The sequence below is a fragment of the Pungitius pungitius genome, chromosome 5 (genome assembly GCF_949316345.1).
Source record: "Pungitius pungitius chromosome 5, fPunPun2.1, whole genome shotgun sequence".
Taxonomy (NCBI): Eukaryota; Metazoa; Chordata; class Actinopteri; order Perciformes; family Gasterosteidae; genus Pungitius; species Pungitius pungitius.
Window position 1 is genome coordinate 8,167,020 of NC_084904.1, and position 25,815 is coordinate 8,192,834.

At 37.9% G+C, this 25,815-nt stretch overlaps 47 non-coding genes across 47 annotated transcripts; all 47 read left to right on the plus strand.

Moving 5' to 3' along the window:
- Positions 1–34: 34 nt before the first annotated feature.
- On the plus strand, positions 35–117 carry trnal-aag (transfer RNA leucine (anticodon AAG)). Its single transcript has one exon. It is a non-coding gene; the product is annotated as a tRNA-Leu (tRNA).
- Positions 118–570: 453 nt separating this feature from the next.
- trnal-aag (transfer RNA leucine (anticodon AAG)) lies at positions 571–653 on the plus strand. Its single transcript has one exon. It is a non-coding gene; the product is annotated as a tRNA-Leu (tRNA).
- Positions 654–1,106: 453 nt separating this feature from the next.
- trnal-aag (transfer RNA leucine (anticodon AAG)) lies at positions 1,107–1,189 on the plus strand. The gene has a single exon. It is a non-coding gene; the product is annotated as a tRNA-Leu (tRNA).
- Positions 1,190–1,644: 455 nt separating this feature from the next.
- On the plus strand, positions 1,645–1,727 carry trnal-aag (transfer RNA leucine (anticodon AAG)). Its single transcript has one exon. It is a non-coding gene; the product is annotated as a tRNA-Leu (tRNA).
- A 458-nt stretch (positions 1,728–2,185) lies between these two features.
- On the plus strand, positions 2,186–2,268 carry trnal-aag (transfer RNA leucine (anticodon AAG)). Its single transcript has one exon. It is a non-coding gene; the product is annotated as a tRNA-Leu (tRNA).
- A 453-nt stretch (positions 2,269–2,721) lies between these two features.
- Positions 2,722–2,804, plus strand: trnal-aag (transfer RNA leucine (anticodon AAG)). Its single transcript has one exon. It is a non-coding gene; the product is annotated as a tRNA-Leu (tRNA).
- A 453-nt stretch (positions 2,805–3,257) lies between these two features.
- On the plus strand, positions 3,258–3,340 carry trnal-aag (transfer RNA leucine (anticodon AAG)). Its single transcript has one exon. It is a non-coding gene; the product is annotated as a tRNA-Leu (tRNA).
- Positions 3,341–3,795: 455 nt separating this feature from the next.
- Positions 3,796–3,878, plus strand: trnal-aag (transfer RNA leucine (anticodon AAG)). Its single transcript has one exon. It is a non-coding gene; the product is annotated as a tRNA-Leu (tRNA).
- Positions 3,879–4,336: 458 nt separating this feature from the next.
- On the plus strand, positions 4,337–4,419 carry trnal-aag (transfer RNA leucine (anticodon AAG)). Its single transcript has one exon. It is a non-coding gene; the product is annotated as a tRNA-Leu (tRNA).
- Positions 4,420–4,877: 458 nt separating this feature from the next.
- On the plus strand, positions 4,878–4,960 carry trnal-aag (transfer RNA leucine (anticodon AAG)). The gene has a single exon. It is a non-coding gene; the product is annotated as a tRNA-Leu (tRNA).
- Positions 4,961–5,413: 453 nt separating this feature from the next.
- trnal-aag (transfer RNA leucine (anticodon AAG)) lies at positions 5,414–5,496 on the plus strand. The gene has a single exon. It is a non-coding gene; the product is annotated as a tRNA-Leu (tRNA).
- A 453-nt stretch (positions 5,497–5,949) lies between these two features.
- Positions 5,950–6,032, plus strand: trnal-aag (transfer RNA leucine (anticodon AAG)). The gene has a single exon. It is a non-coding gene; the product is annotated as a tRNA-Leu (tRNA).
- Positions 6,033–6,487: 455 nt separating this feature from the next.
- trnal-aag (transfer RNA leucine (anticodon AAG)) lies at positions 6,488–6,570 on the plus strand. Its single transcript has one exon. It is a non-coding gene; the product is annotated as a tRNA-Leu (tRNA).
- A 458-nt stretch (positions 6,571–7,028) lies between these two features.
- trnal-aag (transfer RNA leucine (anticodon AAG)) lies at positions 7,029–7,111 on the plus strand. Its single transcript has one exon. It is a non-coding gene; the product is annotated as a tRNA-Leu (tRNA).
- A 453-nt stretch (positions 7,112–7,564) lies between these two features.
- Positions 7,565–7,647, plus strand: trnal-aag (transfer RNA leucine (anticodon AAG)). Its single transcript has one exon. It is a non-coding gene; the product is annotated as a tRNA-Leu (tRNA).
- A 453-nt stretch (positions 7,648–8,100) lies between these two features.
- trnal-aag (transfer RNA leucine (anticodon AAG)) lies at positions 8,101–8,183 on the plus strand. The gene has a single exon. It is a non-coding gene; the product is annotated as a tRNA-Leu (tRNA).
- A 453-nt stretch (positions 8,184–8,636) lies between these two features.
- trnal-aag (transfer RNA leucine (anticodon AAG)) lies at positions 8,637–8,719 on the plus strand. The gene has a single exon. It is a non-coding gene; the product is annotated as a tRNA-Leu (tRNA).
- Positions 8,720–9,174: 455 nt separating this feature from the next.
- On the plus strand, positions 9,175–9,257 carry trnal-aag (transfer RNA leucine (anticodon AAG)). Its single transcript has one exon. It is a non-coding gene; the product is annotated as a tRNA-Leu (tRNA).
- Positions 9,258–9,715: 458 nt separating this feature from the next.
- Positions 9,716–9,798, plus strand: trnal-aag (transfer RNA leucine (anticodon AAG)). The gene has a single exon. It is a non-coding gene; the product is annotated as a tRNA-Leu (tRNA).
- Positions 9,799–10,256: 458 nt separating this feature from the next.
- trnal-aag (transfer RNA leucine (anticodon AAG)) lies at positions 10,257–10,339 on the plus strand. Its single transcript has one exon. It is a non-coding gene; the product is annotated as a tRNA-Leu (tRNA).
- Positions 10,340–10,792: 453 nt separating this feature from the next.
- trnal-aag (transfer RNA leucine (anticodon AAG)) lies at positions 10,793–10,875 on the plus strand. The gene has a single exon. It is a non-coding gene; the product is annotated as a tRNA-Leu (tRNA).
- A 453-nt stretch (positions 10,876–11,328) lies between these two features.
- trnal-aag (transfer RNA leucine (anticodon AAG)) lies at positions 11,329–11,411 on the plus strand. The gene has a single exon. It is a non-coding gene; the product is annotated as a tRNA-Leu (tRNA).
- A 455-nt stretch (positions 11,412–11,866) lies between these two features.
- On the plus strand, positions 11,867–11,949 carry trnal-aag (transfer RNA leucine (anticodon AAG)). The gene has a single exon. It is a non-coding gene; the product is annotated as a tRNA-Leu (tRNA).
- Positions 11,950–12,407: 458 nt separating this feature from the next.
- Positions 12,408–12,490, plus strand: trnal-aag (transfer RNA leucine (anticodon AAG)). The gene has a single exon. It is a non-coding gene; the product is annotated as a tRNA-Leu (tRNA).
- A 455-nt stretch (positions 12,491–12,945) lies between these two features.
- Positions 12,946–13,028, plus strand: trnal-aag (transfer RNA leucine (anticodon AAG)). The gene has a single exon. It is a non-coding gene; the product is annotated as a tRNA-Leu (tRNA).
- A 453-nt stretch (positions 13,029–13,481) lies between these two features.
- Positions 13,482–13,564, plus strand: trnal-aag (transfer RNA leucine (anticodon AAG)). The gene has a single exon. It is a non-coding gene; the product is annotated as a tRNA-Leu (tRNA).
- Positions 13,565–14,019: 455 nt separating this feature from the next.
- Positions 14,020–14,102, plus strand: trnal-aag (transfer RNA leucine (anticodon AAG)). The gene has a single exon. It is a non-coding gene; the product is annotated as a tRNA-Leu (tRNA).
- A 458-nt stretch (positions 14,103–14,560) lies between these two features.
- On the plus strand, positions 14,561–14,643 carry trnal-aag (transfer RNA leucine (anticodon AAG)). Its single transcript has one exon. It is a non-coding gene; the product is annotated as a tRNA-Leu (tRNA).
- A 453-nt stretch (positions 14,644–15,096) lies between these two features.
- Positions 15,097–15,179, plus strand: trnal-aag (transfer RNA leucine (anticodon AAG)). The gene has a single exon. It is a non-coding gene; the product is annotated as a tRNA-Leu (tRNA).
- A 453-nt stretch (positions 15,180–15,632) lies between these two features.
- trnal-aag (transfer RNA leucine (anticodon AAG)) lies at positions 15,633–15,715 on the plus strand. Its single transcript has one exon. It is a non-coding gene; the product is annotated as a tRNA-Leu (tRNA).
- Positions 15,716–16,170: 455 nt separating this feature from the next.
- On the plus strand, positions 16,171–16,253 carry trnal-aag (transfer RNA leucine (anticodon AAG)). Its single transcript has one exon. It is a non-coding gene; the product is annotated as a tRNA-Leu (tRNA).
- Positions 16,254–16,711: 458 nt separating this feature from the next.
- Positions 16,712–16,794, plus strand: trnal-aag (transfer RNA leucine (anticodon AAG)). Its single transcript has one exon. It is a non-coding gene; the product is annotated as a tRNA-Leu (tRNA).
- A 453-nt stretch (positions 16,795–17,247) lies between these two features.
- trnal-aag (transfer RNA leucine (anticodon AAG)) lies at positions 17,248–17,330 on the plus strand. Its single transcript has one exon. It is a non-coding gene; the product is annotated as a tRNA-Leu (tRNA).
- Positions 17,331–17,783: 453 nt separating this feature from the next.
- trnal-aag (transfer RNA leucine (anticodon AAG)) lies at positions 17,784–17,866 on the plus strand. Its single transcript has one exon. It is a non-coding gene; the product is annotated as a tRNA-Leu (tRNA).
- Positions 17,867–18,319: 453 nt separating this feature from the next.
- On the plus strand, positions 18,320–18,402 carry trnal-aag (transfer RNA leucine (anticodon AAG)). The gene has a single exon. It is a non-coding gene; the product is annotated as a tRNA-Leu (tRNA).
- A 458-nt stretch (positions 18,403–18,860) lies between these two features.
- On the plus strand, positions 18,861–18,943 carry trnal-aag (transfer RNA leucine (anticodon AAG)). The gene has a single exon. It is a non-coding gene; the product is annotated as a tRNA-Leu (tRNA).
- Positions 18,944–19,936: 993 nt separating this feature from the next.
- Positions 19,937–20,019, plus strand: trnal-aag (transfer RNA leucine (anticodon AAG)). Its single transcript has one exon. It is a non-coding gene; the product is annotated as a tRNA-Leu (tRNA).
- A 458-nt stretch (positions 20,020–20,477) lies between these two features.
- On the plus strand, positions 20,478–20,560 carry trnal-aag (transfer RNA leucine (anticodon AAG)). Its single transcript has one exon. It is a non-coding gene; the product is annotated as a tRNA-Leu (tRNA).
- Positions 20,561–21,018: 458 nt separating this feature from the next.
- On the plus strand, positions 21,019–21,101 carry trnal-aag (transfer RNA leucine (anticodon AAG)). The gene has a single exon. It is a non-coding gene; the product is annotated as a tRNA-Leu (tRNA).
- Positions 21,102–21,556: 455 nt separating this feature from the next.
- On the plus strand, positions 21,557–21,639 carry trnal-aag (transfer RNA leucine (anticodon AAG)). Its single transcript has one exon. It is a non-coding gene; the product is annotated as a tRNA-Leu (tRNA).
- Positions 21,640–22,094: 455 nt separating this feature from the next.
- trnal-aag (transfer RNA leucine (anticodon AAG)) lies at positions 22,095–22,177 on the plus strand. Its single transcript has one exon. It is a non-coding gene; the product is annotated as a tRNA-Leu (tRNA).
- Positions 22,178–22,635: 458 nt separating this feature from the next.
- Positions 22,636–22,718, plus strand: trnal-aag (transfer RNA leucine (anticodon AAG)). Its single transcript has one exon. It is a non-coding gene; the product is annotated as a tRNA-Leu (tRNA).
- Positions 22,719–23,171: 453 nt separating this feature from the next.
- trnal-aag (transfer RNA leucine (anticodon AAG)) lies at positions 23,172–23,254 on the plus strand. Its single transcript has one exon. It is a non-coding gene; the product is annotated as a tRNA-Leu (tRNA).
- Positions 23,255–23,707: 453 nt separating this feature from the next.
- On the plus strand, positions 23,708–23,790 carry trnal-aag (transfer RNA leucine (anticodon AAG)). The gene has a single exon. It is a non-coding gene; the product is annotated as a tRNA-Leu (tRNA).
- Positions 23,791–24,245: 455 nt separating this feature from the next.
- trnal-aag (transfer RNA leucine (anticodon AAG)) lies at positions 24,246–24,328 on the plus strand. Its single transcript has one exon. It is a non-coding gene; the product is annotated as a tRNA-Leu (tRNA).
- Positions 24,329–24,786: 458 nt separating this feature from the next.
- Positions 24,787–24,869, plus strand: trnal-aag (transfer RNA leucine (anticodon AAG)). Its single transcript has one exon. It is a non-coding gene; the product is annotated as a tRNA-Leu (tRNA).
- A 458-nt stretch (positions 24,870–25,327) lies between these two features.
- trnal-aag (transfer RNA leucine (anticodon AAG)) lies at positions 25,328–25,410 on the plus strand. The gene has a single exon. It is a non-coding gene; the product is annotated as a tRNA-Leu (tRNA).
- Positions 25,411–25,815: the final 405 nt, after the last annotated feature.

The following is a 25,815-nucleotide window of genomic DNA, read 5'->3' on the forward strand; positions in this document are numbered from 1 at the left end:
TTATTATAATTTCAATGCCTTACATCATTTTCAAGTCAGGATGGCCGAGTGGTCTAAGGCGCTGCGTTAAGGTCGCAGTCTCCCCTGGAGGCGTGGGTTCAAATCCCACTTCTGACAAATGGTCTCGCTTCTTCGTTGGATATGTTTGTTGAAAGGTATTTGGAAACGAAGATCAGAGATGGATTTTATGTTAAGTTACAGAAGTTGTAATCACAAAGAAATTAATGCATTTAAATGCTCTCGACATACCATAAAATACAAACCACTTTTGACTTAATTTTTCAACTTTGGAAACGTATTGCTGCCAGAAGTGTTTAGGTTTTGTAAGTCCAAAAAATGACGTTGGAAGGTAAACCTGGAAAAAAGGCCATAATGTAACAAAGTAATCTACCTTAAAAATGCACTTATGTCAATGCTACACACAGTGCCTCAAGAAATGACGCTCCAGCACGGCACTATATCACATCTGATATTTCATGCTGTGTTGTAGAAAAGATAAGGAATTCACCAACAGTCAATAAAGGACATCCTGGTATTTATTATAATTTCAATGCCTTACATCATTTTCAAGTGAGGATGGCCGAGTGGTCTAAGGCGCTGCGTTAAGGTCGCAGTCTCCCCTGGAGGCGTGGGTTCAAATCCCACTTCTGACAAATGGTCTCGCTTCTTCGTTGGATATGTTTGTTGAAAGGTATTTGGAAATGAAGATCAGAGATGGATTTTATGTTAAGTTACAGAAGTTGTAATCACAAAGAAATTAATGCATTTAAATGCTCTCGACATACCATAAAATACAAACCACTTTTGACTTAATTTTTCAACTTTGGAAACGTATTGCTGCCAGAAGTGTTTAGGTTTTGTAAGTCCAAAAAATGACGTTGGAAGGTAAACCTGGAAAAAAGGCCATAATGTAACAAAGTAATCTACCTTAAAAATGCACTTATGTCAATGCTACACACAGTGCCTCAAGAAATGACGCTCCAGCACGGCACTATATCACATCTGATATTTCATGCTGTGTTGTAGAAAAGATAAGGAATTCACCAACAGTCAATAAAGGACATCCTGGTATTTATTATAATTTCAATGCCTTACATCATTTTCAAGTGAGGATGGCCGAGTGGTCTAAGGCGCTGCGTTAAGGTCGCAGTCTCCCCTGGAGGCGTGGGTTCAAATCCCACTTCTGACAAATGGTCTCGCTTCTTCGTTGGATATGTTTGTTGAAAGGTATTTGGAAATGAAGATCAGAGATGGATTTTATGTTAAGTTACAGAAGTTGTAATCACAAAGAAATTAATGCATTTAAATGCTCTCGACATACCATAAAATACAAACCACTTTTGACTTAATTTTTCAACTTTGGAAACGTATTGCTGCCAGAAGTGTTTAGGTTTTGTAAGTCCAAAAAATGACGTTGGAAGGTAAACCTGGAAAAAAGGCCATAATGTAACAAAGTAATCTACCTAAAAAATGCACTTATGTCAATACTACACACAGTGCCTCAAGAAATGACGCTCCAGCACGGCACTATATCACATCTGATATTTCATGCTGTGTTGTACAAAAGATAAGGAATTCACCAACATAGTCAATAAAGGACATCCTGGTATTTATTATAATTTCAATGCCTTACATCATTTTTAAGTCAGGATGGCCGAGTGGTCTAAGGCGCTGCGTTAAGGTCGCAGTCTCCCCTGGAGGCGTGGGTTCAAATCCCACTTCTGACAAATGGTCTCGCTTCTTCGTTGGATATGTTGTTTGTTGAAAGGTATTTGGAAAGGAAGATCAGAGATGGATTTTATGTTAAGTTACAGATGCTGTAATCACAAAGAAATTAATGCATTTAAATGCTCTCGACATACCATAAAATACAAACCACTTTTGACTTAATTTTTCAACTTTGGAAACGTATTGCTGCCAGAAGTGTTTAGGTTTTGTAAGTCCAAAACATGAGGTTGGAAGGTAAACCTTGAAAACAGGCCATAATGTAACAAAGTAATCTACCTTAAAAATGCACTTATGTCAATGCTACACACAGTGCCTCAAGAAATGACGCTCCAGCACGGCACTATATCACATCTGATATTTCATGCTGTGTTGTACAAAAGATGCGGAATTCAACAACATAGTCAATAAAGGACATCCTGGTATTTATTATAATTTCAATGCCTTACATCATTTTCAAGTCAGGATGGCCGAGTGGTCTAAGGCGCTGCGTTAAGGTCGCAGTCTCCCCTGGAGGCGTGGGTTCAAATCCCACTTCTGACAAATGGTCTCGCTTCTTTGTTGGATATGTTTGTTGAAAGGTATTTGGAAATGAAGATCAGAGATGGATTTTATGTTAAGTTACAGAAGTTGTAATCACAAAGAAATTAATGCATTTAAATGCTCTCGACATACCATAAAATACAAACCACTTTTGACTTAATTTTTCAACTTTGGAAACGTATTGCTGCCAGAAGTGTTTAGGTTTTGTAAGTCCAAAAAATGACGTTGGAAGGTAAACCTGGAAAAAAGGCCATAATGTAACAAAGTAATCTACCTTAAAAATGCACTTATGTCAATGCTACACACAGTGCCTCAAGAAATGACGCTCCAGCACGGCACTATATCACATCTGATATTTCATGCTGTGTTGTAGAAAAGATAAGGAATTCACCAACAGTCAATAAAGGACATCCTGGTATTTATTATAATTTCAATGCCTTACATCATTTTCAAGTGAGGATGGCCGAGTGGTCTAAGGCGCTGCGTTAAGGTCGCAGTCTCCCCTGGAGGCGTGGGTTCAAATCCCACTTCTGACAAATGGTCTCGCTTCTTCGTTGGATATGTTTGTTGAAAGGTATTTGGAAATGAAGATCAGAGATGGATTTTATGTTAAGTTACAGAAGTTGTAATCACAAAGAAATTAATGCATTTAAATGCTCTCGACATACCATAAAATACAAACCACTTTTGACTTAATTTTTCAACTTTGGAAACGTATTGCTGCCAGAAGTGTTTAGGTTTTGTAAGTCCAAAAAATGACGTTGGAAGGTAAACCTGGAAAAAAGGCCATAATGTAACAAATTAATCTACCTTAAAAATGCACTTATGTCAATGCTACACACAGTGCCTCAAGAAATGACGCTCCAGCACGGCACTATATCACATCTGATATTTCATGCTGTGTTGTAGAAAAGATAAGGAATTCACCAACAGTCAATAAAGGACATCCTGGTATTTATTATAATTTCAATGCCTTACATCATTTTCAAGTGAGGATGGCCGAGTGGTCTAAGGCGCTGCGTTAAGGTCGCAGTCTCCCCTGGAGGCGTGGGTTCAAATCCCACTTCTGACAAATGGTCTCGCTTCTTCGTTGGATATGTTTGTTGAAAGGTATTTGGAAATGAAGATCAGAGATGGATTTTATGTTAAGTTACAGAAGTTGTAATCACAAAGAAATTAATGCATTTAAATGCTCTCGACATACCATAAAATACAAACCACTTTTGACTTAATTTTTCAACTTTGGAAACGTATTGCTGCCAGAAGTGTTTAGGTTTTGTAAGTCCAAAAAATGACGTTGGAAGGTAAACCTGGAAAAAAGGCCATAATGTAACAAAGTAATCTACCTTAAAAATGCACTTATGTCAATGCTACACACAGTGCCTCAAGAAATGACGCTCCAGCACGGCACTATATCACATCTGATATTTCATGCTGTGTTGTACAAAAGATAAGGAATTCACCAACATAGTCAATAAAGGACATCCTGGTATTTATTATAATTTCAATGCCTTACATCATTTTTAAGTCAGGATGGCCGAGTGGTCTAAGGCGCTGCGTTAAGGTCGCAGTCTCCCCTGGAGGCGTGGGTTCAAATCCCACTTCTGACAAATGGTCTCGCTTCTTCGTTGGATATGTTGTTTGTTGAAAGGTATTTGGAAACGAAGATCAGAGATGGATTTTATGTTAAGTTACAGATGTTGTAATCACAAAGAAATTAATGCATTTAAATGCTCTCGACATACCATAAAATACAAACCACTTTTGACTTAATTTTTCAACTTTGGAAACGTATTGCTGCCAGAAGTGTTTAGGTTTTGTAAGTCCAAAACATGAGGTTGGAAGGTAAACCTTGAAAACAGGCCATAATGTAACAAAGTAATCTACCTTAAAAATGCACTTATGTCAATGCTACACACAGTGCCTCAAGAAATGACGCTCCAGCACGGCACTATATCACATCTGATATTTCATGCTGTGTTGTACAAAAGATAAGGAATTCACCAACATAGTCAATAAAGGACATCCTGGTATTTATTATAATTTCAATGCCTTACATCATTTTCAAGTGAGGATGGCCGAGTGGTCTAAGGCGCTGCGTTAAGGTCGCAGTCTCCCCTGGAGGCGTGGGTTCAAATCCCACTTCTGACAAATGGTCTCGCTTCTTCGTTGGATATGTTGTTTGTTGAAAGGTATTTGGAAACGAAGATCAGAGATGGATTTTATGTTAAGTTACAGATGTTGTAATCACAAAGAAATTAATGCATTTAAATGCTCTCGACATACCATAAAATACAAACCACTTTTGACTTAATTTTTCAACTTTGGAAACGTATTGCTGCCAGAAGTGTTTAGGTTTTGTAAGTCCAAAACATGAGGTTGGAAGGTAAACCTTGAAAACAGGCCATAATGTAACAAAGTAATCTACCTTAAAAATGCACTTATGTCAATGCTACACACAGTGCCTCAAGAAATGACGCTCCAGCACGGCACTATATCACATCTGATATTTCATGCTGTGTTGTACAAAAGATGCGGAATTCAACAACATAGTCAATAAAGGACATCCTGGTATTTATTATAATTTCAATGCCTTACATCATTTTCAAGTCAGGATGGCCGAGTGGTCTAAGGCGCTGCGTTAAGGTCGCAGTCTCCCCTGGAGGCGTGGGTTCAAATCCCACTTCTGACAAATGGTCTCGCTTCTTCGTTGGATATGTTTGTTGAAAGGTATTTGGAAACGAAGATCAGAGATGGATTTTATGTTAAGTTACAGAAGTTGTAATCACAAAGAAATTAATGCATTTAAATGCTCTCGACATACCATAAAATACAAACCACTTTTGACTTAATTTTTCAACTTTGGAAACGTATTGCTGCCAGAAGTGTTTAGGTTTTGTAAGTCCAAAAAATGACGTTGGAAGGTAAACCTGGAAAAAAGGCCATAATGTAACAAAGTAATCTACCTTAAAAATGCACTTATGTCAATGCTACACACAGTGCCTCAAGAAATGACGCTCCAGCACGGCACTATATCACATCTGATATTTCATGCTGTGTTGTAGAAAAGATAAGGAATTCACCAACAGTCAATAAAGGACATCCTGGTATTTATTATAATTTCAATGCCTTACATCATTTTCAAGTGAGGATGGCCGAGTGGTCTAAGGCGCTGCGTTAAGGTCGCAGTCTCCCCTGGAGGCGTGGGTTCAAATCCCACTTCTGACAAATGGTCTCGCTTCTTCGTTGGATATGTTTGTTGAAAGGTATTTGGAAATGAAGATCAGAGATGGATTTTATGTTAAGTTACAGAAGTTGTAATCACAAAGAAATTAATGCATTTAAATGCTCTCGACATACCATAAAATACAAACCACTTTTGACTTAATTTTTCAACTTTGGAAACGTATTGCTGCCAGAAGTGTTTAGGTTTTGTAAGTCCAAAAAATGACGTTGGAAGGTAAACCTGGAAAAAAGGCCATAATGTAACAAAGTAATCTACCTTAAAAATGCACTTATGTCAATGCTACACACAGTGCCTCAAGAAATGACGCTCCAGCACGGCACTATATCACATCTGATATTTCATGCTGTGTTGTAGAAAAGATAAGGAATTCACCAACAGTCAATAAAGGACATCCTGGTATTTATTATAATTTCAATGCCTTACATCATTTTCAAGTGAGGATGGCCGAGTGGTCTAAGGCGCTGCGTTAAGGTCGCAGTCTCCCCTGGAGGCGTGGGTTCAAATCCCACTTCTGACAAATGGTCTCGCTTCTTCGTTGGATATGTTTGTTGAAAGGTATTTGGAAATGAAGATCAGAGATGGATTTTATGTTAAGTTACAGAAGTTGTAATCACAAAGAAATTAATGCATTTAAATGCTCTCGACATACCATAAAATACAAACCACTTTTGACTTAATTTTTCAACTTTGGAAACGTATTGCTGCCAGAAGTGTTTAGGTTTTGTAAGTCCAAAAAATGACGTTGGAAGGTAAACCTGGAAAAAAGGCCATAATGTAACAAAGTAATCTACCTAAAAAATGCACTTATGTCAATACTACACACAGTGCCTCAAGAAATGACGCTCCAGCACGGCACTATATCACATCTGATATTTCATGCTGTGTTGTACAAAAGATAAGGAATTCACCAACATAGTCAATAAAGGACATCCTGGTATTTATTATAATTTCAATGCCTTACATCATTTTTAAGTCAGGATGGCCGAGTGGTCTAAGGCGCTGCGTTAAGGTCGCAGTCTCCCCTGGAGGCGTGGGTTCAAATCCCACTTCTGACAAATGGTCTCGCTTCTTCGTTGGATATGTTGTTTGTTGAAAGGTATTTGGAAAGGAAGATCAGAGATGGATTTTATGTTAAGTTACAGATGCTGTAATCACAAAGAAATTAATGCATTTAAATGCTCTCGACATACCATAAAATACAAACCACTTTTGACTTAATTTTTCAACTTTGGAAACGTATTGCTGCCAGAAGTGTTTAGGTTTTGTAAGTCCAAAACATGAGGTTGGAAGGTAAACCTTGAAAACAGGCCATAATGTAACAAAGTAATCTACCTTAAAAATGCACTTATGTCAATGCTACACACAGTGCCTCAAGAAATGACGCTCCAGCACGGCACTATATCACATCTGATATTTCATGCTGTGTTGTACAAAAGATGCGGAATTCAACAACATAGTCAATAAAGGACATCCTGGTATTTATTATAATTTCAATGCCTTACATCATTTTCAAGTCAGGATGGCCGAGTGGTCTAAGGCGCTGCGTTAAGGTCGCAGTCTCCCCTGGAGGCGTGGGTTCAAATCCCACTTCTGACAAATGGTCTCGCTTCTTTGTTGGATATGTTTGTTGAAAGGTATTTGGAAATGAAGATCAGAGATGGATTTTATGTTAAGTTACAGAAGTTGTAATCACAAAGAAATTAATGCATTTAAATGCTCTCGACATACCATAAAATACAAACCACTTTTGACTTAATTTTTCAACTTTGGAAACGTATTGCTGCCAGAAGTGTTTAGGTTTTGTAAGTCCAAAAAATGACGTTGGAAGGTAAACCTGGAAAAAAGGCCATAATGTAACAAAGTAATCTACCTTAAAAATGCACTTATGTCAATGCTACACACAGTGCCTCAAGAAATGACGCTCCAGCACGGCACTATATCACATCTGATATTTCATGCTGTGTTGTAGAAAAGATAAGGAATTCACCAACAGTCAATAAAGGACATCCTGGTATTTATTATAATTTCAATGCCTTACATCATTTTCAAGTGAGGATGGCCGAGTGGTCTAAGGCGCTGCGTTAAGGTCGCAGTCTCCCCTGGAGGCGTGGGTTCAAATCCCACTTCTGACAAATGGTCTCGCTTCTTCGTTGGATATGTTTGTTGAAAGGTATTTGGAAATGAAGATCAGAGATGGATTTTATGTTAAGTTACAGAAGTTGTAATCACAAAGAAATTAATGCATTTAAATGCTCTCGACATACCATAAAATACAAACCACTTTTGACTTAATTTTTCAACTTTGGAAACGTATTGCTGCCAGAAGTGTTTAGGTTTTGTAAGTCCAAAAAATGACGTTGGAAGGTAAACCTGGAAAAAAGGCCATAATGTAACAAATTAATCTACCTTAAAAATGCACTTATGTCAATGCTACACACAGTGCCTCAAGAAATGACGCTCCAGCACGGCACTATATCACATCTGATATTTCATGCTGTGTTGTAGAAAAGATAAGGAATTCACCAACAGTCAATAAAGGACATCCTGGTATTTATTATAATTTCAATGCCTTACATCATTTTCAAGTGAGGATGGCCGAGTGGTCTAAGGCGCTGCGTTAAGGTCGCAGTCTCCCCTGGAGGCGTGGGTTCAAATCCCACTTCTGACAAATGGTCTCGCTTCTTCGTTGGATATGTTTGTTGAAAGGTATTTGGAAATGAAGATCAGAGATGGATTTTATGTTAAGTTACAGAAGTTGTAATCACAAAGAAATTAATGCATTTAAATGCTCTCGACATACCATAAAATACAAACCACTTTTGACTTAATTTTTCAACTTTGGAAACGTATTGCTGCCAGAAGTGTTTAGGTTTTGTAAGTCCAAAAAATGACGTTGGAAGGTAAACCTGGAAAAAAGGCCATAATGTAACAAAGTAATCTACCTTAAAAATGCACTTATGTCAATGCTACACACAGTGCCTCAAGAAATGACGCTCCAGCACGGCACTATATCACATCTGATATTTCATGCTGTGTTGTAGAAAAGATAAGGAATTCACCAACAGTCAATAAAGGACATCCTGGTATTTATTATAATTTCAATGCCTTACATCATTTTCAAGTGAGGATGGCCGAGTGGTCTAAGGCGCTGCGTTAAGGTCGCAGTCTCCCCTGGAGGCGTGGGTTCAAATCCCACTTCTGACAAATGGTCTCGCTTCTTCGTTGGATATGTTTGTTGAAAGGTATTTGGAAACGAAGATCAGAGATGGATTTTATGTTAAGTTACAGAAGTTGTAATCACAAAGAAATTAATGCATTTAAATGCTCTCGACATACCATAAAATACAAACCACTTTTGACTTAATTTTTCAACTTTGGAAACGTATTGCTGCCAGAAGTGTTTAGGTTTTGTAAGTCCAAAAAATGACGTTGGAAGGTAAACCTTGAAAAAAGGCCATAATGTAACAAAGTAATCTACCTTAAAAATGCACTTATGTCAATGCTACACACAGTGCCTCAAGAAATGACGCTCCAGCACGGCACTATATCACATCTGATATTTCATGCTGTGTTGTACAAAAGATAAGGAATTCACCAACATAGTCAATAAAGGACATCCTGGTATTTATTATAATTTCAATGCCTTACATCATTTTTAAGTCAGGATGGCCGAGTGGTCTAAGGCGCTGCGTTAAGGTCGCAGTCTCCCCTGGAGGCGTGGGTTCAAATCCCACTTCTGACAAATGGTCTCGCTTCTTCGTTGGATATGTTGTTTGTTGAAAGGTATTTGGAAACGAAGATCAGAGATGGATTTTATGTTAAGTTACAGATGTTGTAATCACAAAGAAATTAATGCATTTAAATGCTCTCGACATACCATAAAATACAAACCACTTTTGACTTAATTTTTCAACTTTGGAAACGTATTGCTGCCAGAAGTGTTTAGGTTTTGTAAGTCCAAAACATGAGGTTGGAAGGTAAACCTTGAAAACAGGCCATAATGTAACAAAGTAATCTACCTTAAAAATGCACTTATGTCAATGCTACACACAGTGCCTCAAGAAATGACGCTCCAGCACGGCACTATATCACATCTGATATTTCATGCTGTGTTGTACAAAAGATAAGGAATTCACCAACATAGTCAATAAAGGACATCCTGGTATTTATTATAATTTCAATGCCTTACATCATTTTCAAGTGAGGATGGCCGAGTGGTCTAAGGCGCTGCGTTAAGGTCGCAGTCTCCCCTGGAGGCGTGGGTTCAAATCCCACTTCTGACAAATGGTCTCGCTTCTTCGTTGGATATGTTGTTTGTTGAAAGGTATTTGGAAACGAAGATCAGAGATGGATTTTATGTTAAGTTACAGATGTTGTAATCACAAAGAAATTAATGCATTTAAATGCTCTCGACATACCATAAAATACAAACCACTTTTGACTTAATTTTTCAACTTTGGAAACGTATTGCTGCCAGAAGTGTTTAGGTTTTGTAAGTCCAAAACATGAGGTTGGAAGGTAAACCTTGAAAACAGGCCATAATGTAACAAAGTAATCTACCTTAAAAATGCACTTATGTCAATGCTACACACAGTGCCTCAAGAAATGACGCTCCAGCACGGCACTATATCACATCTGATATTTCATGCTGTGTTGTACAAAAGATAAGGAATTCACCAACATAGTCAATAAAGGACATCCTGGTATTTATTATAATTTCAATGCCTTACATTGATTTTAAGTCAGGATGGCCGAGTGGTCTAAGGCGCTGCGTTAAGGTCGCAGTCTCCCCTGGAGGCGTGGGTTCAAATCCCACTTCTGACAAATGGTCTCGCTTCTTTGTTGGATATGTTTGTTGAAAGGTATTTGGAAACGAAGATCAGAGATGGATTTTATGTTAAGTTACAGATGTTGTAATCACAAAGAAATTAATGCATTTAAATGCTCTCGACATACCATAAAATACAAACCACTTTTGACTTAATTTTTCAACTTTGGAAACGTATTGCTGCCAGAAGTGTTTAGGTTTTGTAAGTCCAAAAAATGACGTTGGAAGGTAAACCTGGAAAAAAGGCCATAATGTAACAAATTAATCTACCTTAAAAATGCACTTATGTCAATGCTACACACAGTGCCTCAAGAAATGACGCTCCAGCACGGCACTATATCACATCTGATATTTCATGCTGTGTTGTAGAAAAGATAAGGAATTCACCAACAGTCAATAAAGGACATCCTGGTATTTATTATAATTTCAATGCCTTACATCATTTTCAAGTGAGGATGGCCGAGTGGTCTAAGGCGCTGCGTTAAGGTCGCAGTCTCCCCTGGAGGCGTGGGTTCAAATCCCACTTCTGACAAATGGTCTCGCTTCTTCGTTGGATATGTTTGTTGAAAGGTATTTGGAAATGAAGATCAGAGATGGATTTTATGTTAAGTTACAGAAGTTGTAATCACAAAGAAATTAATGCATTTAAATGCTCTCGACATACCATAAAATACAAACCACTTTTGACTTAATTTTTCAACTTTGGAAACGTATTGCTGCCAGAAGTGTTTAGGTTTTGTAAGTCCAAAAAATGACGTTGGAAGGTAAACCTGGAAAAAAGGCCATAATGTAACAAAGTAATCTACCTTAAAAATGCACTTATGTCAATGCTACACACAGTGCCTCAAGAAATGACGCTCCAGCACGGCACTATATCACATCTGATATTTCATGCTGTGTTGTAGAAAAGATAAGGAATTCACCAACAGTCAATAAAGGACATCCTGGTATTTATTATAATTTCAATGCCTTACATCATTTTCAAGTGAGGATGGCCGAGTGGTCTAAGGCGCTGCGTTAAGGTCGCAGTCTCCCCTGGAGGCGTGGGTTCAAATCCCACTTCTGACAAATGGTCTCGCTTCTTCGTTGGATATGTTTGTTGAAAGGTATTTGGAAACGAAGATCAGAGATGGATTTTATGTTAAGTTACAGAAGTTGTAATCACAAAGAAATTAATGCATTTAAATGCTCTCGACATACCATAAAATACAAACCACTTTTGACTTAATTTTTCAACTTTGGAAACGTATTGCTGCCAGAAGTGTTTAGGTTTTGTAAGTCCAAAAAATGACGTTGGAAGGTAAACCTTGAAAAAAGGCCATAATGTAACAAAGTAATCTACCTTAAAAATGCACTTATGTCAATGCTACACACAGTGCCTCAAGAAATGACGCTCCAGCACGGCACTATATCACATCTGATATTTCATGCTGTGTTGTACAAAAGATAAGGAATTCAACAACATAGTCAATAAAGGACATCCTGGTATTTATTATAATTTCAATGCCTTACATCATTTTCAAGTGAGGATGGCCGAGTGGTCTAAGGCGCTGCGTTAAGGTCGCAGTCTCCCCTGGAGGCGTGGGTTCAAATCCCACTTCTGACAAATGGTCTCGCTTCTTCGTTGGATATGTTGTTTGTTGAAAGGTATTTGGAAACGAAGATCAGAGATGGATTTTATGTTAAGTTACAGATGTTGTAATCACAAAGAAATTAATGCATTTAAATGCTCTCGACATACCATAAAATACAAACCACTTTTGACTTAATTTTTCAACTTTGGAAACGTATTGCTGCCAGAAGTGTTTAGGTTTTGTAAGTCCAAAACATGAGGTTGGAAGGTAAACCTTGAAAACAGGCCATAATGTAACAAAGTAATCTACCTTAAAAATGCACTTATGTCAATGCTACACACAGTGCCTCAAGAAATGACGCTCCAGCACGGCACTATATCACATCTGATATTTCATGCTGTGTTGTACAAAAGATAAGGAATTCACCAACATAGTCAATAAAGGACATCCTGGTATTTATTATAATTTCAATGCCTTACATTGATTTTAAGTCAGGATGGCCGAGTGGTCTAAGGCGCTGCGTTAAGGTCGCAGTCTCCCCTGGAGGCGTGGGTTCAAATCCCACTTCTGACAAATGGTCTCGCTTCTTCGTTGGATATGTTTGTTGAAAGGTATTTGGAAACGAAGATCAGAGATGGATTTTATGTTAAGTTACAGAAGTTGTAATCACAAAGAAATTAATGCATTTAAATGCTCTCGACATACCATAAAATACAAACCACTTTTGACTTAATTTTTCAACTTTGGAAACGTATTGCTGCCAGAAGTGTTTAGGTTTTGTAAGTCCAAAAAATGACGTTGGAAGGTAAACCTTGAAAAAAGGCCATAATGTAACAAAGTAATCTACCTTAAAAATGCACTTATGTCAATACTAAACACAGTGCCTCAAGAAATGACGCTCCAGCACGGCACTATATCACATCTGATATTTCATGCTGTGTTGTACAAAAGATGCGGAATTCAACAACATAGTCAATAAAGGATATCCTGGTATTTATTATAATTTCTATGCCTTACATCATTTTCAAGTCAGGATGGCCGAGTGGTCTAAGGCGCTGCGTTAAGGTCGCAGTCTCCCCTGGAGGCGTGGGTTCAAATCCCACTTCTGACAAATGGTCTCGCTTCTTCGTTGGATATGTTTGTTGAAAGGTATTTGGAAACGAAGATCAGAGATGGATTTTATGTTAAGTTACAGAAGTTGTAATCACAAAGAAATTAATGCATTTAAATGCTCTCGACATACCATAAAATACAAACCACTTTTGACTTAATTTTTCAACTTTGGAAACGTATTGCTGCCAGAAGTGTTTAGGTTTTGTAAGTCCAAAAAATGACGTTGGAAGGTAAACCTTGAAAAAAGGCCATAATGTAACAAAGTAATCTACCTTAAAAATGCACTTATGTCAATGCTACACACAGTGCCTCAAGAAATGACGCTCCAGCACGGCACTATATCACATCTGATATTTCATGCTGTGTTGTACAAAAGATAAGGAATTCACCAACAGTCAATAAAGGACATCCTGGTATTTATTATAATTTCAATGCCTTACATCATTTTCAAGTGAGGATGGCCGAGTGGTCTAAGGCGCTGCGTTAAGGTCGCAGTCTCCCCTGGAGGCGTGGGTTCAAATCCCACTTCTGACAAATGGTCTCGCTTCTTCATTGGATATGTTTGTTGAAAGGTATTTGGAAACGAAGATCAGAGATGGATTTTATGTTAAGTTACAGATGTCGTAATCACAAAGAAATTAATGCATTTAAATGCTCTCGACATACCATAAAATACAAACCACTTTTGACTTAATTTTTCAACTTTGGAAACGTATTGCTGCCAGAAGTGTTTAGGTTTTGTAAGTCCAAAAAATGACGTTGGAAGGTAAACCTTGAAAAAAGGCCATAATGTAACAAAGTAATCTACCTTAAAAATGCACTTATGTCAATACTAAACACAGTGCCTCAAGAAATGACGCTCCAGCACGGCACTATATCACATCTGATATTTCATGCTGTGTTGTACAAAAGATAAGGAATTCAACAACATAGTCAATAAAGGACATCCTGGTATTTATTATAATTTCAATGCCTTACATCATTTTTAAGTCAGGATGGCCGAGTGGTCTAAGGCGCTGCGTTAAGGTCGCAGTCTCCCCTGGAGGCGTGGGTTCAAATCCCACTTCTGACAAATGGTCTCGCTTCTTCGTTGGATTTGTTGTTTGTTGAAAGGTATTTGGAAACGAAGATCAGAGATGGATTTTATGTTAAGTTACAGATGTTGTAATCACAAAGAAATTAATGCATTTAAATGCTCTCGACATACCATAAAATACAAACCACTTTTGACTTAATTTTTCAACTTTGGAAACGTATTGCTGCCAGAAGTGTTTAGGTTTTGTAAGTCCAAAACATGAGGTTGGAAGGTAAACCTTGAAAACAGGCCATAATGTAACAAAGTAATCTACCTTAAAAATGCACTTATGTCAATGCTACACACAGTGCCTCAAGAAATGACGCTCCAGCACGGCACTATATCACATCTGATATTTCATGCTGTGTTGTACAAAAGATGCGGAATTCAACAACATAGTCAATAAAGGACATCCTGGTATTTATTATAATTTCAATGCCTTACATCATTTTCAAGTCAGGATGGCCGAGTGGTCTAAGGCGCTGCGTTAAGGTCGCAGTCTCCCCTGGAGGCGTGGGTTCAAATCCCACTTCTGACAAATGGTCTCGCTTCTTCGTTGGATATGTTTGTTGAAAGGTATTTGGAAACGAAGATCAGAGATGGATTTTATGTTAAGTTACAGAAGTTGTAATCACAAAGAAATTAATGCATTTAAATGCTCTCGACATACCATAAAATACAAACCACTTTTGACTTAATTTTTCAACTTTGGAAACGTATTGCTGCCAGAAGTGTTTAGGTTTTGTAAGTCCAAAAAATGACGTTGGAAGGTAAACCTGGAAAAAAGGCCATAATGTAACAAAGTAATCTACCTTAAAAATGCACTTATGTCAATGCTACACACAGTGCCTCAAGAAATGACGCTCCAGCACGGCACTATATCACATCTGATATTTCATGCTGTGTTGTAGAAAAGATAAGGAATTCACCAACAGTCAATAAAGGACATCCTGGTATTTATTATAATTTCAATGCCTTACATCATTTTCAAGTGAGGATGGCCGAGTGGTCTAAGGCGCTGCGTTAAGGTCGCAGTCTCCCCTGGAGGCGTGGGTTCAAATCCCACTTCTGACAAATGGTCTCGCTTCTTCGTTGGATATGTTTGTTGAAAGGTATTTGGAAATGAAGATCAGAGATGGATTTTATGTTAAGTTACAGAAGTTGTAATCACAAAGAAATTAATGCATTTAAATGCTCTCGACATACCATAAAATACAAACCACTTTTGACTTAATTTTTCAACTTTGGAAACGTATTGCTGCCAGAAGTGTTTAGGTTTTGTAAGTCCAAAAAATGACGTTGGAAGGTAAACCTGGAAAAAAGGCCATAATGTAACAAAGTAATCTACCTTAAAAATGCACTTATGTCAATGCTACACACAGTGCCTCAAGAAATGACGCTCCAGCACGGCACTATATCACATCTGATATTTCATGCTGTGTTGTAGAAAAGATAAGGAATTCACCAACAGTCAATAAAGGACATCCTGGTATTTATTATAATTTCAATGCCTTACATCATTTTCAAGTGAGGATGGCCGAGTGGTCTAAGGCGCTGCGTTAAGGTCGCAGTCTCCCCTGGAGGCGTGGGTTCAAATCCCACTTCTGACAAATGGTCTCGCTTCTTCGTTGGATATGTTTGTTGAAAGGTATTTGGAAATGAAGATCAGAGATGGATTTTATGTTAAGTTACAGAAGTTGTAATCACAAAGAAATTAATGCATTTAAATGCTCTCGACATACCATAAAATACAAACCACTTTTGACTTAATTTTTCAACTTTGGAAACGTATTGCTGCCAGAAGTGTTTAGGTTTTGTAAGTCCAAAAAATGACGTTGGAAGGTAAACCTGGAAAAAAGGCCATAATGTAACAAAGTAATCTACCTAAAAAATGCACTTATGTCAATACTACACACAGTGCCTCAAGAAATGACGCTCCAGCACGGCACTATATCACATCTGATATTTCATGCTGTGTTGTACAAAAGATAAGGAATTCACCAACATAGTCAATAAAGGACATCCTGGTATTTATTATAATTTCAATGCCTTACATCATTTTTAAGTCAGGATGGCCGAGTGGTCTAAGGCGCTGCGTTAAGGTCGCAGTCTCCCCTGGAGGCGTGGGTTCAAATCCCACTTCTGACAAATGGTCTCGCTTCTTCGTTGGATATGTTGTTTGTTGAAAGGTATTTGGAAAGGAAGATCAGAGATGGATTTTATGTTAAGTTACAGATGCTGTAATCACAAAGAAATTAATGCATTTAAATGCTCTCGACATACCATAAAATACAAACCACTTTTGACTTAATTTTTCAACTTTGGAAACGTATTGCTGCCAGAAGTGTTTAGGTTTTGTAAGTCCAAAACATGAGGTTGGAAGGTAAACCTTGAAAACAGGCCATAATGTAACAAAGTAATCTACCTTAAAAATGCACTTATGTCAATGCTACACACAGTGCCTCAAGAAATGACGCTCCAGCACGGCACTATATCACATCTGATATTTCATGCTGTGTTGTACAAAAGATGCGGAATTCAACAACATAGTCAATAAAGGACATCCTGGTATTTATTATAATTTCAATGCCTTACATCATTTTCAAGTGAGGATGGCCGAGTGGTCTAAGGCGCTGCGTTAAGGTCGCAGTCTCCCCTGGAGGCGTGGGTTCAAATCCCACTTCTGACAAATGGTCTCGCTTCTTCGTTGGATATGTTTGTTGAAAGGTATTTGGAAATGAAGATCAGAGATGGATTTTATGTTAAGTTACAGAAGTTGTAATCACAAAGAAATTAATGCATTTAAATGCTCTCGAAATACCATAAAATACAAACCACTTTTGACTTAATTTTTCAACTTTGGAAACGTATTGCTGCCAGAAGTGTTTAGGTTTTGTAAGTCCAAAAAATGACGTTGGAAGGTAAACCTGGAAAAAAGGCCATAATGTAACAAATTAATCTACCTTAAAAATGCACTTATGTCAATGCTACACACAGTGCCTCAAGAAATGACGCTCCAGCACGGCACTATATCACATCTGATATTTCATGCTGTGTTGTAGAAAAGATAAGGAATTCACCAACAGTCAATAAAGGACATCCTGGTATTTATTATAATTTCAATGCCTTACATCATTTTCAAGTGAGGATGGCCGAGTGGTCTAAGGCGCTGCGTTAAGGTCGCAGTCTCCCCTGGAGGCGTGGGTTCAAATCCCACTTCTGACAAATGGTCTCGCTTCTTCGTTGGATATGTTTGTTGAAAGGTATTTGGAAATGAAGATCAGAGATGGATTTTATGTTAAGTTACAGAAGTTGTAATCACAAAGAAATTAATGCATTTAAATGCTCTCGACATACCATAAAATACAAACCACTTTTGACTTAATTTTTCAACTTTGGAAACGTATTGCTGCCAGAAGTGTTTAGGTTTTGTAAGTCCAAAAAATGACGTTGGAAGGTAAACCTGGAAAAAAGGCCATAATGTAACAAAGTAATCTACCTTAAAAATGCACTTATGTCAATGCTACACACAGTGCCTCAAGAAATGACGCTCCAGCACGGCACTATATCACATCTGATATTTCATGCTGTGTTGTAGAAAAGATAAGGAATTCACCAACAGTCAATAAAGGACATCCTGGTATTTATTATAATTTCAATGCCTTACATCATTTTCAAGTGAGGATGGCCGAGTGGTCTAAGGCGCTGCGTTAAGGTCGCAGTCTCCCCTGGAGGCGTGGGTTCAAATCCCACTTCTGACAAATGGTCTCGCTTCTTCGTTGGATATGTTTGTTGAAAGGTATTTGGAAACGAAGATCAGAGATGGATTTTATGTTAAGTTACAGAAGTTGTAATCACAAAGAAATTAATGCATTTAAATGCTCTCGACATACCATAAAATACAAACCACTTTTGACTTAATTTTTCAACTTTGGAAACGTATTGCTGCCAGAAGTGTTTAGGTTTTGTAAGTCCAAAAAATGACGTTGGAAGGTAAACCTGGAAAAAAGGCCATAATGTAACAAAGTAATCTACCTTAAAAATGCACTTATGTCAATGCTACACACAGTGCCTCAAGAAATGACGCTCCAGCACGGCACTATATCACATCTGATATTTCATGCTGTGTTGTAGAAAAGATAAGGAATTCACCAACAGTCAATAAAGGACATCCTGGTATTTATTATAAATTCAATGCCTTACATCATTTTCAAGTGAGGATGGCCGAGTGGTCTAAGGCGCTGCGTTAAGGTCGCAGTCTCCCCTGGAGGCGTGGGTTCAAATCCCACTTCTGACAAATGGTCTCGCTTCTTCGTTGGATATGTTGTTTGTTGAAAGGTATTTGGAAACGAAGATCAGAGATGGATTTTATGTTAAGTTACAGATGTCGTAATCACAAAGAAATTAATGCATTTAAATGCTCTCGACATACCATAAAATACAAACCACTTTTGACTTAATTTTTCAACTTTGGAAACGTATTGCTGCCAGAAGTGTTTAGGTTTTGTAAGTCCAAAACATGAGGTTGGAAGGAAAACCTTGAAAACAGGCCATAATGTAACAAAGTAATCTACCTTAAAAATGCACTTATGTCAATGCTACACACAGTGCCTCAAGAAATGACGCTCCAGCACGGCACTATATCACATCTGATAATTCATGCTGTGTTGTACAAAAGATGCGGAATTCAACAACATAGTCAATAAAGGACATCCTGGTATTTATTATAATTTCTATGCCTTACATCATTTTCAAGTCAGGATGGCCGAGTGGTCTAAGGCGCTGCGTTAAGGTCGCAGTCTCCCCTGGAGGCGTGGGTTCAAATCCCACTTCTGACAAATGGTCTCGCTTCTTCGTTGGATATGTTTGTTGAAAGGTATTTGGAAACGAAGATCAGAGATGGATTTTATGTTAAGTTACAGAAGTTGTAATCACAAAGAAATTAATGCATTTAAATGCTCTCGACATACCATAAAATACAAACCACTTTTGACTTAATTTTTCAACTTTGGAAACGTATTGCTGCCAGAAGTGTTTAGGTTTTGTAAGTCCAAAAAATGACGTTGGAAGGTAAACCTTGAAAAAAGGCCATAATGTAACAAAGTAATCTACCTTAAAAATGCACTTATGTCAATGCTACACACAGTGCCTCAAGAAATGACGCTCCAGCACGGCACTATATCACATCTGATATTTCATGCTGTGTTGTACAAAAGATAAGGAATTCAACAACATAGTCAATAAAGGACATCCTGGTATTTATTATAATTTCAATGCCGTACATGATTTTCAAGTCAGGATGGCCGAGTGGTCTAAGGCGCTGCGTTAAGGTCGCAGTCTCCCCTGGAGGCGTGGGTTCAAATCCGACTTCTGACAAATGGTCTCGCTTCTTTGTTGGATATGTTTGTTGAAAGGTATTTGGAAACGAAGATCAGAGATGGATTTTATGTTAAGTTACAGATGTTGTAATCACAAAGAAATTAATGCATTTAAATGCTCTCGACATACCATAAAATACAAACCACTTTTGACTTAATTTTTCAACTTTGGAAACGTATTGCTGCCAGAAGTGTTTAGGTTTTGTAAGTCCAAAACATGAGGTTGGAAGGTAAACCTTGAAAACAGGCCATAATGTAACAAAGTAATCTACCTTAAAAATGCACTTATGTCAATGCTACACACAGTGCCTCAAGAAATGACGCTCCAGCACGGCACTATATCACATCTGATATTTCATGCTGTGTTGTACAAAAGATAAGGAATTCACCAACATAGTCAATAAAGGACATCCTGGTATTTATTATAATTTCAATGCCTTACATCATTTTTAAGTCAGGATGGCCGAGTGGTCTAAGGCGCTGCGTTAAGGTCGCAGTCTCCCCTGGAGGCGTGGGTTCAAATCCCACTTCTGACAAATGGTCTCGCTTCTTCGTTGGATATGTTGTTTGTTGAAAGGTATTTGGAAACGAAGATCAGAGATGGATTTTATGTTAAGTTACAGATGTTGTAATCACAAAGAAATTAATGCATTTAAATGCTCTCGACATACCATAAAATACAAACCACTTTTGACTTAATTTTTCAACTTTGGAAACGTATTGCTGCCAGAAGTGTTTAGGTTTTGTAAGTCCAAAACATGAGGTTGGAAGGTAAACCTTGAAAACAGGCCATAATGTAACAAAGTAATCTACCTTAAAAATGCACTTATGTCAATGCTACACACAGTGCCTCAAGAAATGACGCTCCAGCACGGCACTATATCACATCTGATATTTCATGCTGTGTTGTACAAAAGATAAGGAATTCACCAACATAGTCAATAAAGGACATCCTGGTATTTATTATAATTTCAATGCCTTACATCATTTTCAAGTGAGGATGGCCGAGTGGTCTAAGGCGCTGCGTTAAGGTCGCAGTCTCCCCTGGAGGCGTGGGTTCAAATCCCACTTCTGACAAATGGTCTCGCTTCTTCGTTGGATATGTTGTTTGTTGAAAGGTATTTGGAAACGAAGATCAGAGATGGATTTTATGTTAAGTTACAGATGTTGTAATCACAAAGAAATTAATGCATTTAAATGCTCTCGACATACCATAAAATACAAACCACTTTTGACTTAATTTTTCAACTTTGGAAACGTATTGCTGCCAGAAGTGTTTAGGTTTTGTAAGTCCAAAACATGAGGTTGGAAGGTAAACCTTGAAAACAGGCCATAATGTAACAAAGTAATCTACCTTAAAAATGCACTTATGTCAATGCTACACACAGTGCCTCAAGAAATGACGCTCCAGCACGGCACTATATCACATCTGATAATTCATGCTGTGTTGTACAAAAGATGCGGAATTCAACAACATAGTCAATAAAGGACATCCTGGTATTTATTATAATTTCTATGCCTTACATCATTTTCAAGTCAGGATGGCTGAGTGGTCTAAGGCGCTGCGTTAAGGTCGCAGTCTCCCCTGGAGGCGTGGGTTCAAATCCCACTTCTGACAAATGGTCTCGCTTCTTCGTTGGATATGTTTGTTGAAAGGTATTTGGAAACGAAGATCAGAGATGGATTTTATGTTAAGTTACAGATGTCGTAATCACAAAGAAATTAATGCATTTAAATGCTCTCGACATACCATAAAATACAAACCACTTTTGACTTAATTTTTCAACTTTGGAAACGTATTGCTGCCAGAAGTGTTTAGGTTTTGTAAGTCCAAAACATGAGGTTGGAAGGTAAACCTTGAAAACAGGCCATAATGTAACAAAGTAATCTACCTTAAAAATGCACTTATGTCAATGCTACACACAGTGCCTCAAGAAATGACGCTCCAGCACGGCACTATATCACATCTGATAATTCATGCTGTGTTGTACAAAAGATGCGGAATTCAACAACATAGTCAATAAAGGACATCCTGGTATTTATTATAATTTCTATGCCTTACATCATTTTCAAGTCAGGATGGCTGAGTGGTCTAAGGCGCTGCGTTAAGGTCGCAGTCTCCCCTGGAGGCGTGGGTTCAAATCCCACTTCTGACAAATGGTCTCGCTTCTTCGTTGGATATGTTTGTTGAAAGGTATTTGGAAACGAAGATCAGAGATGGATTTTATGTTAAGTTACAGAAGTTGTAATCACAAAGAAATTAATGCATTTAAATGCTCTCGACATACCATAAAATACAAACCACTTTTGACTTAATTTTTCAACTTTGGAAACGTATTGCTGCCAGAAGTGTTTAGGTTTTGTAAGTCCAAAAAATGACGTTGGAAGGTAAACCTGGAAAAAAGGCCATAATGTAACAAAGTAATCTACCTTAAAAATGCACTTATGTCAATACTAAACACAGTGCCTCAAGAAATGACGCTCCAGCACGGCACTATATCACATCTGATATTTCATGCTGTGTTGTACAAAAGATAAGGAATTCAACAACATAGTCAATAAAGGACATCCTGGTATTTATTATAATTTCAATGCCTTGCATCATTTTTAAGTCAGGATGGCCGAGTGGTCTAAGGCGCTGCGTTAAGGTCGCAGTCTCCCCTGGAGGCGTGGGTTCAAATCCCACTTCTGACAAATGGTCTCGCTTCTTCGTTGGATTTGTTGTTTGTTGAAAGGTATTTGGAAACGAAGATCAGAGATGGATTTTATGTTAAGTTACAGATGTTGTAATCACAAAGAAATTAATGCATTTAAATGCTCTCGACATACCATAAAATACAAACCACTTTTGACTTAATTTTTCAACTTTGGAAACGTATTGCTGCCAGAAGTGTTTAGGTTTTGTAAGTCCAAAACATGAGGTTGGAAGGTAAACCTTGAAAACAGGCCATAATGTAACAAAGTAATCTACCTTAAAAATGCACTTATGTCAATGCTACACACAGTGCCTCAAGAAATGACGCTCCAGCACGGCACTATATCACATCTGATATTTCATGCTGTGTTGTACAAAAGATGCGGAATTCAACAACATAGTCAATAAAGGACATCCTGGTATTTATTATAATTTCAATGCCTTACATCATTTTCAAGTCAGGATGGCCGAGTGGTCTAAGGCGCTGCGTTAAGGTCGCAGTCTCCCCTGGAGGCGTGGGTTCAAATCCCACTTCTGACAAATGGTCTCGCTTCTTCGTTGGATATGTTTGTTGAAAGGTATTTGGAAACGAAGATCAGAGATGGATTTTATGTTAAGTTACAGAAGTTGTAATCACAAAGAAATTAATGCATTTAAATGCTCTCGACATACCATAAAATACAAACCACTTTTGACTTAATTTTTCAACTTTGGAAACGTATTGCTGCCAGAAGTGTTTAGGTTTTGTAAGTCCAAAAAATGACGTTGGAAGGTAAACCTGGAAAAAAGGCCATAATGTAACAAAGTAATCTACCTTAAAAATGCACTTATGTCAATGCTACACACAGTGCCTCAAGAAATGACGCTCCAGCACGGCACTATATCACATCTGATATTTCATGCTGTGTTGTAGAAAAGATAAGGAATTCACCAACAGTCAATAAAGGACATCCTGGTATTTATTATAATTTCAATGCCTTACATCATTTTCAAGTGAGGATGGCCGAGTGGTCTAAGGCGCTGCGTTAAGGTCGCAGTCTCCCCTGGAGGCGTGGGTTCAAATCCCACTTCTGACAAATGGTCTCGCTTCTTCGTTGGATATGTTTGTTGAAAGGTATTTGGAAATGAAGATCAGAGATGGATTTTATGTTAAGTTACAGAAGTTGTAATCACAAAGAAATTAATGCATTTAAATGCTCTCGACATACCATAAAATACAAACCACTTTTGACTTAATTTTTCAACTTTGGAAACGTATTGCTGCCAGAAGTGTTTAGGTTTTGTAAGTCCAAAAAATGACGTTGGAAGGTAAACCTGGAAAAAAGGCCATAATGTAACAAAGTAATCTACCTTAAAAATGCACTTATGTCAATGCTACACACAGTGCCTCAAGAAATGACGCTCCAGCACGGCACTATATCACATCTGATATTTCATGCTGTGTTGTAGAAAAGATAAGGAATTCACCAACAGTCAATAAAGGACATCCTGGTATTTATTATAATTTCAATGCCTTACATCATTTTCAAGTGAGGATGGCCGAGTGGTCTAAGGCGCTGCGTTAAGGTCGCAGTCTCCCCTGGAGGCGTGGGTTCAAATCCCACTTCTGACAAATGGTCTCGCTTCTTCGTTGGATATGTTTGTTGAAAGGTATTTGGAAATGAAGATCAGAGATGGATTTTATGTTAAGTTACAGAAGTTGTAATCACAAAGAAATTAATGCATTTAAATGCTCTCGACATACCATAAAATACAAACCACTTTTGACTTAATTTTTCAACTTTGGAAACGTATTGCTGCCAGAAGTGTTTAGGTTTTGTAAGTCCAAAAAATGACGTTGGAAGGTAAACCTGGAAAAAAGGCCATAATGTAACAAAGTAATCTACCTAAAAAATGCACTTATGTCAATACTACACACAGTGCCTCAAGAAATGACGCTCCAGCACGGCACTATATCACATCTGATATTTCATGCTGTGTTGTACAAAAGATAAGGAATTCACCAACATAGTCAATAAAGGACATCCTGGTATTTATTATAATTTCAATGCCTTACATCATTTTTAAGTCAGGATGGCCGAGTGGTCTAAGGCGCTGCGTTAAGGTCGCAGTCTCCCCTGGAGGCGTGGGTTCAAATCCCACTTCTGACAAATGGTCTCGCTTCTTCGTTGGATATGTTGTTTGTTGAAAGGTATTTGGAAAGGAAGATCAGAGATGGATTTTATGTTAAGTTACAGATGCTGTAATCACAAAGAAATTAATGCATTTAAATGCTCTCGACATACCATAAAATACAAACCACTTTTGACTTAATTTTTCAACTTTGGAAACGTATTGCTGCCAGAAGTGTTTAGGTTTTGTAAGTCCAAAAAATGACGTTGGAAGGTAAACCTTGAAAAAAGGCCATAATGTAACAAAGTAATCTACCTTAAAAATGCACTTATGTCAATACTAAACACAGTGCCTCAAGAAATGACGCTCCAGCACGGCACTATATCACATCTGATATTTCATGCTGTGTTGTACAAAAGATAAGGAATTCAACAACATAGTCAATAAAGGACATCCTGGTATTTATTATAATTTCAATGCCTTGCATCATTTTTAAGTCAGGATGGCCGAGTGGTCTAAGGCGCTGCGTTAAGGTCGCAGTCTCCCCTGGAGGCGTGGGTTCAAATCCCACTTCTGACAAATGGTCTCGCTTCTTCGTTGGATTTGTTGTTTGTTGAAAGGTATTTGGAAACGAAGATCAGAGATGGATTTTATGTTAAGTTACAGATGTTGTAATCACAAAGAAATTAATGCATTTAAATGCTCTCGACATACCATAAAATACAAACCACTTTTGACTTAATTTTTCAACTTTGGAAACGTATTGCTGCCAGAAGTGTTTAGGTTTTGTAAGTCCAAAACATGAGGTTGGAAGGTAAACCTTGAAAACAGGCCATAATGTAACAAAGTAATCTACCTTAAAAATGCACTTATGTCAATGCTACACACAGTGCCTCAAGAAATGACGCTCCAGCACGGCACTATATCACATCTGATATTTCATGCTGTGTTGTACAAAAGATGCGGAATTCAACAACATAGTCAATAAAGGACATCCTGGTATTTATTATAATTTCAATGCCTTACATCATTTTCAAGTCAGGATGGCCGAGTGGTCTAAGGCGCTGCGTTAAGGTCGCAGTCTCCCCTGGAGGCGTGGGTTCAAATCCCACTTCTGACAAATGGTCTCGCTTCTTCGTTGGATATGTTTGTTGAAAGGTATTTGGAAACGAAGATCAGAGATGGATTTTATGTTAAGTTACAGAAGTTGTAATCACAAAGAAATTAATGCATTTAAATGCTCTCGACATACCATAAAATACAAACCACTTTTGACTTAATTTTTCAACTTTGGAAACGTATTGCTGCCAGAAGTGTTTAGGTTTTGTAAGTCCAAAAAATGACGTTGGAAGGTAAACCTGGAAAAAAGGCCATAATGTAACAAAGTAATCTACCTTAAAAATGCACTTATGTCAATGCTACACACAGTGCCTCAAGAAATGACGCTCCAGCACGGCACTATATCACATCTGATATTTCATGCTGTGTTGTAGAAAAGATAAGGAATTCACCAACAGTCAATAAA